Here is a 12,194-nt window from a genome sequence, read left to right as displayed (position 1 = left end):
AAGGAGCCCCTCCCAAGAGGCCTGGCCTCACAACGCAGGGATTGGGGACCCCCGAGCCCGAGCTCCGAACACACCGTGTCGCCCCGCCACCACCCGGCCCGCTAGGGGCGCCGCCAGTCATTCAGGGCGGGAGAACGTGTAGGTCCCTCCGAGCCCCTGGCAACATTCAAAAGATCCCCGCGCCAAAACGCTTGGGCCCATGCTCCCGCTCGCCAGTGCTTCACCTCGGCCCGCCCCTCCGCTTGACGCACAGCCGGCGGATCAGGCCTGCCAGCATATTTGGGGTTAACCCTAACCCTAGGTCGGCCCACGAGGGGCCCTTCCCAAGGGGCCTGGCCTGCAATGACAGGAATTCGGACCCCCGAGCCCCAGCGCCTGACTCACCCTGCGGCTCAACTGCCACAAGAGCTGCTAGGGGCTCCGCGGGTCATTCAGGGTGGGAGAACGGGCAGGGCCCTCCAAGCCCCCAGCGACCTTCGAAGGCCCCCCGCGCCAAAACCCTTCTGCCCACGCTCCCGCTCGCCAGCGCCCTCACCTCGGCCCGACCCTCCACTCACTGCACAGCGGCTGGATCAGACCTGCCGGCCTCCTGGGGGCTAACACTTACCCTAGGACGGGCCCGGAGCTGCCCCTCCCAACGGCCTGGTGCCACAACGCCCGGGATTGGGGACCCCCGAGACCCAGCGCGGGACTCACCCTGCCACCCCGCTGCCACCCGGGCTGCTAGGGCGCCACCTGTCATTCAGTGCGGGAGAACTTGCTGGGCCCTCTGAGCCCCCAGTAACTTTGAAGGCCCCTGCCCCAAAACGCTTGGGCCCAACTCCTGCTCGCCAGTGCCCTCATCTTGGCCTGCCCCTCCGCTCGCCTCACAGCTGGCTGATCAGGCCTGCTGGCCTCCTGGGAGCTAACCCTATCCCAGGGTCGGTCCCCGAGGAGCTCCTCCCAAGGGAACTGGTGCCACCACGGCAGGGATTGGGGACCCCCGAGCCCCAGCGCTGGACTTACCCTGCCACCCCGCTGCCACCAGGGCCGCTAGGGTCGCCGCTGGTCATTCAGGGCGGGAGAACGGGCAGGGCCTTCTGAGCCCCTGGCAACTTTCGAAGGCCAGCCGTCCCAAAACGCTTGGGCCCACACTCCCGCTCGCCAGCGCACTCCCCTGGCCGGCCCTTCTGCTCGCCGCACAGTCGGGTGATTGGGCCTGCTGGCCTCCTTTGGCTTATCCCTAACCAGGGTCTGTCCCTGAGGGACCCCTCCCAAGGGGCCTGGCGCCGCCATGCCAGGGATTCGGGACCCCCGAGCGCCAGCTCCGGACTCACCCTGCCGCCCCGCTTCACCTGGGCTGGTAGGGGTGCCGCCGGTCATTCAGGGCGGGAGAACTGACAGGGCCCTGGAGAAACTGGCGATATTTGAAGCCTCCCGCGCCAAAATGCTGGGGCCCACAATCCCACACCCCAGCACCTTTACCTCGGCCCGCCCACCTCTCGCCGCCCAGCCAGAGGATCAGGCCTGCCAGCCTCATGGGGGCTAACTCTAACCCTAGGTCGGCCCACGACCTCCCAAGGGGCTTGGCACCGCAACGCCAGGGATTGGGGATCCCTGAGCCACAGCGTGGGATTCACCCTGCCACCCCACCGCCAACGAAGCCGCTAGGGGCGTCGCTGGTTATTCAGGGCAGGAGAACGGGCACGGCCCTCCGACCCATGGCAACATTCGAAGGCCCAGGACGCCAAAACACTGGGGACCATGCTCCCGCTTGCCATTGGCCTCAACTCGGCCCACATCTCCACTCCTCGCACAGCTGGCGGATCGGGCCTGCCGGCCTCCTGGGCGCTAATTCTAACCCTAGGACGGCCCCTGAGGGTCCTTTCCTAAGGGGCCTGGCACCGCAATGCCAGGGATTGGGAACCCCCAAGCCCCAGCACTGGATGCACACTGCCGCCCCGCCCCACACGTGCCACTAGAGGCGCCGCCACTCATTCAGGGTGGGAGAACTGGCAGGGCCCTCTGAACCCCCGCCAACCTTCGAAGGCGCCCAGAACCAAAACGCTTGGGCCCAGGTTCATGTTCACCAGCACCCTCACTTCGGCCCAACTGTCCTCTCGATGCACAGGTGGTGTATCAGGCCTGCGTGGCTCCTGGGGGCTAACCCTAACCATAGGTCTGCCTCCGAGGGGCCCTTCCCCAGGGGCCTGGCGTCGCAACGCTGGGGATGGGGACCCCGTGCCCAAGTGCCAGACTCACCCTGCTGCCCTTCAGCCACCCAAGCCGCTAGGGGACCACGGGTCAATCAGGACAGGAGAACAGGCAGGGACTTCGGAGCCCCTGCTGACCTTCGAAGGCCCCGCGTGCAAAAACGTTGGCTCCCATGCTCCTGCTCCCAGCGCCCTCACCTCGGCCCGCCCCTCCGCTTGATTCAGAGCCAGTGGATAGGGCCTGCCAGGCTCCTGGGGGCTAACCAAAACCCTAGGTCGGCCCCGTGGGGCACATCCCAAGGGGCCTGGCTCTGCAACGCTGGGGACTGATGACTCAGAGCCCCAGAGCCAGACTCACCCTGCCACACTATCGCCACCTGGGCCGCTAGGGGCGCCGCCGGTCATTCAGGGAGAGAGAAGGGGCAGGGACTTCTGAGCCCATGGTGACCTTCAAAGGCTCCCCGCACCAAAACGCTGGTGCGCATGCTCCCACTCCCCAGCGCCCTCACCTCAGCCCGCCCTTCTACTCGCCGCACAGTGGGCAGATAGGGCCTGCCAGCCTCCTGGAGTCTAACCCTAACCCTAGGTCAGCCCCCCAGGGACCCCTCCCAAGGGTCCTGGTGCCGCTACGCAGGGGATCGGGGACCCCAAGCCCCAGAGCCAGACTCACCCTGCCGCAACCCCGCCACCCAGGCCGCTAGGGGCGCCACCAGTCATTCAGGGCGGGAGAAGGGACAGGGCCCTGGAGAAACCGGAGACATTTGAAGCCTCCCACACCAAAATGCAGGGGCCCAGGCTCCCGCTCGCCAGAGCCTTTACCTCCGCCCACCCACCTCTTGCCGCCCAGCCAGAGGATTGGGCCTGCCAGCCTCCTGGGTGCTAACTCTAACTCTAGGTCGGCCCACGAGGAGCCCCTCCCAAGGGGCCTGGCCCCGCAACACCGGGGATTGGTGACCCCCGAGCCGCAGCGCCGGACTCACCTTGCTGCCATTCAGCCACCCGAGCCGCTAGGGGCCCACCGGTCAATCAGGAAAGGAGAACGGTCAGGGCCCTCCCAGCCCCCGCTGACCTTCGAAGGCCCACTGCGCTAAACACTTGGGCTCATGCTCAGGCTCGCCAGTGCCCTCACCTCGGCCCAACCCTCCGTGTGTTGCACAGCCGCTGATCGGGTCCACCAGCCTCCTGGGGGTAACCGTAACCCTAGATCGACCCCCGAGGGGCCCCTCGCAAGGAGCCTGGCGCCGCAATGCCAGGGATTGGGGACCCCAACCTCAGCACTGGCCTCACCCTGCCGCCAGCTGCTACCAGGGTCTTGGGGTCCTGCCCTTCATTCAGGGCAGGAGAACGGGTGGGGCCCTCCAAGACACGGCGACCTTCAAAGGACCCCTGCGCCAAAACGCCCTGGACCATGCTCCCGATCACCAGCGCTCTCAACTCGGTCTGCCACTCTGCTATCCACACAGCTGGCGAATAGGGCCTGCTGGCCTCCTAGGGGCTACCTTAACCCTAGGTTGGCCCCCAAAGGGCCCCTCCCAAGGGGCTTGGCACCGGAACGGGGGGGATTGGGGATACCCGAGCCGCAGCGCCTGACTCACCCTGCCGCCCCACCGCCACTGGGGCTGCTAGGGGCGCCGCCAGTCATTCAGGGAGGAGAATGGGCACGGCCCGCCAATTCCCCGGAGACATTCGAAGGACCCCGGCGCCAAAACGCTTGGGCCCATGATCCCGCTCCACAGAGACCTCACCTCGACCCACCCCTCCTTTTGCCACACAGCTGGCGGATTGAGCCTGTTGGCGTCCTGGGGGCTAAACCTAACCCTAGGTCATCCCCCGAGGGGCCCCTCCCAAGCGGCCTGGTGCCCCAACGTGGTGGATTGGGGACCCCCGAGCCACAGAGCCGGACTCACCTGCCGCCCCGCCACCACCCGGGCCACTAGGGTTCCCGTGGGTCATTCAGACTGGGAGAATTGGCAGGGCCCTCCATTTCCCCGGCGAAATTCGAAGGCCCCCCGCTCAAAAAAGTTGGCTCCCACGCTCCTGCTCGCCAGAGCCCTCACCTCGGCCCGCTCCTCCACTTGCTGCAGAGCCAGTGGATAGTTCCTGCCAGACTCCTGGGGGCTAACTAAAATCCTAGGTTGACCCCGTGGGGCACATCCCAAGGGGCCTGGCTCTGCAACGCTTGGGATTGGTGACTCAGAGCCCCAGAGCCGACTCACCCTGCCACACTGTCCCCACCCAGTACGCTAGGGGCGCTGCCGGTCATTCAGGGTGGTTGAACACTCAGGGCCCTGGAGAAACCGGTGACATTTGAAGCCTCCTGCGCCAAAATGCAGGGGCCCACAATCCCACTCCCCAACGCCTTTACCTCAGCCCCCCCACCTCTCGCCGCCCAGCCAGAGGATTGGACCTGCCGGCCTCCTGGGGGCTAAGTCTAACCCTAGGTCAACCCAGGAAGAGCCCCTTCCAAGGGGCTTGGCGCCACAACGCTGGGGATTGGGGAACCCAAGCCGCAGTGCGGGACTCACCCTGCCGCCCCACCACCAACGGATCTGCTAGGGGCGCCACTGCTTATTCAGGGCAGGAGAATGGGCAGGGCGCTATGAGCCATGGCAACATTCTAAGGCCCAGGGCGCCAAAACGCTGGGGCCCACGCTCCCACTCGCCATCGCCCTCAACTTGGCCCGCAACTCTGCTCCTCACACAGCCAGCAGATCGGGCCTGTCGGCCTCCTGGGCGCGAACCCTAACCCTAGGATGGCCCCTGAGGGTCCCCTCCTAACGGGCCTGGCACCGCAACACCAGGGATTGGGGACCCCCAAGCCCCAGCGTCGGATGCACCCTGTCGCCCCTCCCCACACAGGCCGCTAGGTGCGCCGACGTTCCTTCAGGGTGGGAGAACGGGCAGGGCCCTCCAATCCCCCGGCGACTGTCCAAGGCCCCCCGCGCCAAAATTATTGGCCCATGCTCCAGTTCTCCGGGCCCTCACCTCGGCCTGGCCCTCCACTACCGCACAGCTGGCGGATCATGCCTGCCGGACTCCTAGGTGCTAACACGAACCCTTGGATGGCCCCAAGGGGCCCCTCCCAAGGGGCCTTGCACGGCAACGCATGGCATTGGGGACCCCTAAACGTCACTGCCAGACTCACACTGCCACCCCGCCACCACCCGGGCCGCTAGGGGCGCCGCTGGACATTCAGGGCGAGAGAACAGGCAGGGCCCTCCGAGCCTCTAGCGATGTTCAAAGGCCCCCTGCACCAAAACGCTGGATACCATACTCTCGCTCACCAGCGCCCTCACCTCGGCCCACTCCTCCGCTCGCTGCACAGCCGGCGCATCAGTCCTGCTGGCCTACTGGGGTTTAACGCTAACCCTAAGCCCTAACCCCTAACCTTAAACCCTAAACCTTAACCCCTAATCCCAATCCTAACCCTAACCCCTAACCCTTACCCTAACCCTAACCCTACCCTAAACCTAACCCTAAACCCTAATCCTTAAACCCTAAACCCTAACATTAACACTAAACCCTAAACCCTAACCCCTAACCCTAATCCCGAAACCCTAAACACTAAAACCTAAACTTAACCACTAAACCCAAACCCTAACCCTAAACCCTAACCCTACCCCAACCCCTACCATACCCCTAACACGACCCCTAACCCTACCCCTTCAGCTAACCCTACCCCTAACACTTAAACTAACCCTAAACCTAACCCTAACCCGTACCCTAACACGTTCTCTAACCCTAACTCTAACCTGTACCCTAACCCTACCCCTAACCTGTACCCTAACCCTAACCGTAACCCTAACACGTACTCTAACCCGTACCCTAACCCGTACCCTAACCCATACCCTAAAATGTACCCTGACCCGTAACTTAAACCATACCCTAAACCTAACCGTAACCCTAACAAGTACCCTAACCCATATCCTAACCTTACCCCTAAACCCTAAACACTGACCCTAACCCATACCCTAACTCATACCATAACCCGTACCCTAACCCTACCCGTACCCTAACCCTAACCCGGACCCTAACCCATACCCTACCCATACCTAAACTTAACCTGTACCCTAACCCATAACCTAACCCTAAAACGTACCCAATCCCTATCCCTATCCCGTTCCCTAACCCGTACTCTAACCCTTACCCTAAACCGTAACCTAACCTGTACCACAACCCTAAACTGTACCCTAACCCTAACCCGTACCCTAACCCTAACCCGTAGCCTAAACCGTACCCAAATCTGTACGCCAACACTAACCCTAAACTGTACCCTAACCCGTACCCTAAACCATACCCTAATGCGTACCCTAACCCATACCCTAAAGCTAACCCATACTCCAACACTAACCTGTACCCTAAATCCAAACCCTAAACCCTAACCCATACACTAAACCCTAATTTGTACCCTAACCCATAACCCCTAACCTGTAACCCCTAAACCCAACACTAACCCATACCCTCTCCTTACCCTAACACTAACCCCTACCCTCACCCATAACCTAACCGTAACCCATACCCTAACCTTAACCAGTACCCTAATCCGTACCCTAACCCCAGGGATTGGGTACACCTGAGCCCCACCACGGGACTCAGCCTGCCACCCCTCAGGAAACCATGCCCCTTGGGGCGCCACAGAGCATCCCGTGCAGGAGAACTGGTAGGGTCCCCCTGGGCCCCAACGATCCTCGGCGGCCCCCTACACCCCAACCCTGAGGCCCACGCTCATCCCGCCCCACGCCTTCCCTTCAGCTTGCCACCGAGCTCGTCGCAGAGCCAGCAGATCAGGCCTGCCGGGTTCCTGGGGACTAGACCTGACCCTAGGTCGGCTGGGTAGGGCCCCTCCCCTGGGGCCCGGTGCCACAACCCCAGGGACTGGGGACACCTGAGGCCCACAGCAGGACAAAGCCTGCCAGCCTGCAGGAAACTGTGCCACTTGGGAGGCTGTAGAGCATTCAGGGCGGGAGAACCAGGAGGGCCCCCAGAGCCCCCGGTGAACTTTGGCGATCCCTAAACCCAACCTTGAAGCCCATGCTCACCCCACCCCGCACCCTCACCTCAGCCTGCATCGGAGCTCGCCACATAGTGGGCAGATCTGGCCTGCGGGGTTCCTGGGCCCCAACCCTAACCCTAGTTCATCTGTGGAGAGGCCCCTCCCCAGGAGCCTGGAGCCGCAGCCCCAGGGACTGGGGAGACCTGAGCCCCACAGCAGGACTCAGTCTGCCACCCTGCAGGAAACCGTGCGCCTTGGGAGGCCATAAAGCATTCAGGGCGGGAGAACCAGGAGGGCCCTCCTGAGCCACGAGCGAACTTCAGAGGCCTCCCGCACCCCAACCCTGAGGCCCACGCTCACCCTCCCCACACCCTCACCTCAGCCCGTGTAGCTAGCCATACAGCCAGCAGATAGGGCCTGCAGGGCTCCTGGGGCCTAACCCTAGCCCTAGGTCGGCTGAGGGTGTGGGGGCCTCCCCAGGAGCCTTACACTGCAACCCCGGGGAATTGGGATACCTGTGCCCCACCGCAGGACTCAGCTTGCCACGCGACAGGAAACCGTGCCCCTCGGGGCTCTACAGAGCCTACAGGGCACGAGAACTTGGGGAGGCCACGGGAGCCTGACCCCATCCGTTGGCAGCCCCCCATGCCCCAACCCTGAGGCCCATGCTCACCCTCCCCCATGGCCTCCTCTCAGCCCTCCACAGAGCTTGCCGAACAGCCTGATTGTCCCTGCCGGGCTCCTGGATCCTAACCCTTACACTAGGTTGGCCAGAGAGGGACCCCTCCCCAGGGTCCTGGCACCACACTCCGGGGGATTGGGGACACCCAAGCCACACCGTAGGACTCAGTCTTCAGCCCACAGTAAACTGTACCATTTTGGGGCACAACACAGTATTCAGGGCAAGAGAATTGGGGCACCCCTGAGATCCCCTTCTGGTGAACCCCGACATTTGTGGGCCCTTCCGGATGAAATCCCAAGGCTCACACTCACCCGCCCTTGTGCCCTCATCTCACTCGGCCTGGGAGTTCTCTGAGCACTGGGCAGTTCGGACCTGCTGTCTCTTGAGGCCTAACCTAACCCTGGGTCTTCTGCTGAGGGTCCCTCCCCGTTTGCCTGCCTCCAGGGAAGCAGGGTTTGGGCTCACCTCTGCACGACTAGAGGACTCAGCCTGCCCCACAGCTGGAAACTGTCCATTTGGGGCTGCAGCAAGGATTCATAGGAAAATCGGAGGGCCCCCTCAGCCCATCCCAGGCAACCCCCACTTTCAGAGATCTCCCCAGATCCAATTAGAAGCTTCACACTGACCTTTAAACTTGCTCTCCACGGAGATCTTTTGAAATTCTCCACACTTCCAACCGATGGCATCATCCAGCTTCAGTGCCTTACCCAGCTTTAGGTCTTGAGATGGATTAAAATGGGAAGTCATTTCACTGATGACGACGTTCTGGTGACCAAAAGATACATGCATAAATGCTCCATATCACTTGGCTTCAGGGAAATGCAAATCTAAACCCCTATAGATGCCATATCACACGAGGCCGAATATCTAAAAATAAGAAGACATGAAACTATACATGTTGGAGAGGATGTGGAGAAACGGGAACTCTCTTACACCCCTATATGAATGCAGTCCGGTACAGCCACTCTTGAAAATGGTACGGAGTTTCCTCAAGAAGTTACAAATAAAGCTACCCTATGTCCCAGCAATTGCACTGCTGGGTATTTACCCCCAGAGACAGAGGTAGTGAAGACGGGACACATGCACCCCAGTGTTCATAGCAGCAATATCCATAATAGACAAACTGTGGAAGGAGTGCAGATGACCATGGATAGATGAATGGATAAAGAAGGTGTGGATCATATATACAATGGAATATTACTCAGCCATCAGAAAGGATGAATACTTACCATCACACCGACCTGGGTGGAGCTGGAGGGTATTATGCTGAGTGGAATAAGTCAATGAAAGAAAGACAATGATCATATACTTTCACTCCTATGTGGAATATCAGAAACAAGGAAGAAGACCATAGGGGAAGGAAGGGAAAATAGAGTGGGAAGTCATCAGAGAGGGAGAAAACCCATGATGGACTCTTAACTATCGCAAGAAACTGACGATTGTTGGAGGAGAAGTTGGTGGCGGGGTAACTGGGTGAGTAGCATTAAGGAGGTCACACGATACAATGAGCACTGGGTGTTACACACGACTGAAAATTTATTGAAGACTATATCTGAAACTAATGATGTACTGTAAGTTGGCTAATTGAATTTAAATTAAAGAACAAAAGACCTCGAGTAAACAATCCTAAACATTTGTATGGAACCACTAAAGATTCCGAACAGCCAGTGCAATGTGGAAAAGAAAAACAAAGCTGGAGGACTCACAATTTTAGATTTCAGGTTATACTACAAAGCTGCAGTCATCCTAACAAGACAGTACGGCACAAAAATAGACACAGCGACCAAAGGAACAGGATACAAGTTCAGACAGAAACCCACAATTATGTGGTCCATGAATCTTCCACAAAGCAAGCAACGATATCAAAAGGGAAAAGGACAGTCTCTACAACAAATGGTGTTGGGAAAACTAGACAGCTACACACAAAAGAATGAAATTAGACTGCTTTCTTACACAATACAGACAAACACAAAACAGTTTCAAGACCTCAATATGAGACCTGAATCCATAAAAATCCTACAGGAGGGAAGACAGTAACTTCTTGACATGAACCATACCAACGTTTTTCTAGACTGTGTCCTGAGGCAAAGGAAATGAAAGCAAAAATAAACTATTGGGAATACAGCAAAATAAAAAGTTTCCACACAGCAGAAGAACAATGAAAACGTAAAAATAATAAGACAAACTACTCAAAGGGAGAAGATATTTGCAAAGATCATATACAATAAAGGGATAGTGTCCAAAACATATACAACTGATACTACTCGACCCCCCCCAAAAAAATAATCCAGTTCAAAAATAGGCAGAAGACATGGACAGACATTTCTCCAAAGAAGAAATACAAATGGCCAACAGTCCCGTGAAAAGATGTTCACCATCACCCATCATCAGGAAAATGTAAATCCAAAGGACAATGAGGTAATACCTCAAACCTGTCAGAATGGCTAACATCAAAAGCACAACAAAGAGCAGGTGTTGGGAGGATGTGGATAAAGGGGAATCCTAGCGAACTGTGGGTGGGAATGCAAACTGTGGTGGCCACCGTGGGAAACAGTATGAAGGTTCCTCAAAAAATTAAATATAGAACTACCCTACGATCCAACAATCACACTACTCGTATTTACCAAAAGAATAGGAAAACAGTAACTTAAAAGGATACGTGCACCCCTATGTTTCTTGCGCCATTATTTACAATATCACAATATGGAAGCAACCCAAGTGTCTGTAGAAAAATTGACAGATGAGATGATAGATGTGTGTATTCACACACACACACACACACACACACACACACACACACAGACACACACACAATGGAGTATTACTCGGCTTGAAAAATAATGAAACCTTGCCCTTTGCAGCCACATGGATGGAGCTAGAGAGTATTATCCTAACTAAAATCAGTCAGTCAGAGAAAGACAAATCCCATACGATGTCACTCTAATGGGGAATTTAAAAAACAAACAAAAATAAATAACTAAAAGAGAAAAAGGAGACACAGCAAAATACAAACTCTTAACAATAGACAACAAACGGATGGTTACCAGAGAGGAGGTGGATAGAGGGATGAGTGAAATAGATGAAGGGGGTTAATAGGATGCTTTTCTTGATGACCACTGAGTAATATATAGAATTACTGAATCACTCTATTGTACATCTGAAACGAATGTAACACTGTATGTTAGCTCTACTGGAATTAAAATAAATTTTTAAAAAAGATTTTTCTTTCAGGAACTTCTTTGAAAAAGCTTAATCTGTGCAATGTGCATAAGCCCTACTTGGGAGGATTCACTCTACAATAATTATTCACTCCATTCCTCAAATTCAGATTTCACTGAGTTCTTACTGTGGATCCCAGCCCATGGGAGCCATGGTCCTTTTCTGTCCAGGCTCAGCACCTATGCATTCAAGATTGGAAGTAGAGACACATGTCACTTCACAGTCCAGAAAGCTATTATTGTTTCTGTTTCAGTGTGAGAGAGTCACAGACTTTGGGACAGGTTTCAGAGCAGGTTTATTATGGATCCTGGATCTCTACTTCAATATTCATTGCCTGGATTCATTTGGCTAATAGGTTCCCTGTGGATGGGCTTGCTTCCAAGCACATACATGGAAGATGCAAAGGTGGGTGGGCTTGGTGCGGGACCGGAAGAACAAAAACAGACAAGGGTCCGACCCTCCCCTGATCCAGGAACTGCTATGGGAGAGGGTACGGGAGGTAGAATCCATGTGAAACTCCAAGGTCACCAGGTGAACACAGGAGGCACAGGTCAAGGGATCTGGAGATGCAGGGGTTGAAGGCTGCTCTGAGCTACCTCTGGGAGGAAGGGAGGGAAGGAATGAGAAGGAGACACTGTCTGCCCCTGGCCCATGCCAGCTGCCCACCGCTCCGACACGCATCAGTCTATGAGCTGACACAGCCTGGGCTCAGGATGGGCTGGCTCGGGTCCCTCAATCCTCAGTGGGACATTGGGCCCCAGGGCTCAGAGACATGCTGAGGGAGATGAGAGGGAAAGCTGCCCCACCCAGGTCATCCCATCCTTGAGCAGACAGCCCTTCAGAACTGCTAAAAAAAACCCACTAACGGGGTTGAAAGACATGCCATGGATGAACTAAGGCATAGAGATATGTAAAATAACATTCATTTTTAAGTTCAGAGCTGTCCGCTCAGAAAGTGGGGAGAGCTTCCCTGAAGAAGACTTAAGGGAGGGCAGGCCATGCTGAAGAGGGAGACATGGCTCTCCTGATTGGGGACCTGCAGCCCCCTGCCAGGGCAGGGCATCATCCTTGCATCACACGAGATCCGTGGAAGTGTTCCATCAGGGCC

Source organism: Ursus americanus, chromosome 22 (assembly GCF_024610735.1).
Source record: "Ursus americanus isolate L20-20 chromosome 22, mUrsAme1.1.p, whole genome shotgun sequence".
Lineage (NCBI taxonomy): Eukaryota > Metazoa > Chordata > Mammalia > Carnivora > Ursidae > Ursus > Ursus americanus.
This window is presented reverse-complemented; position numbering follows the sequence as displayed.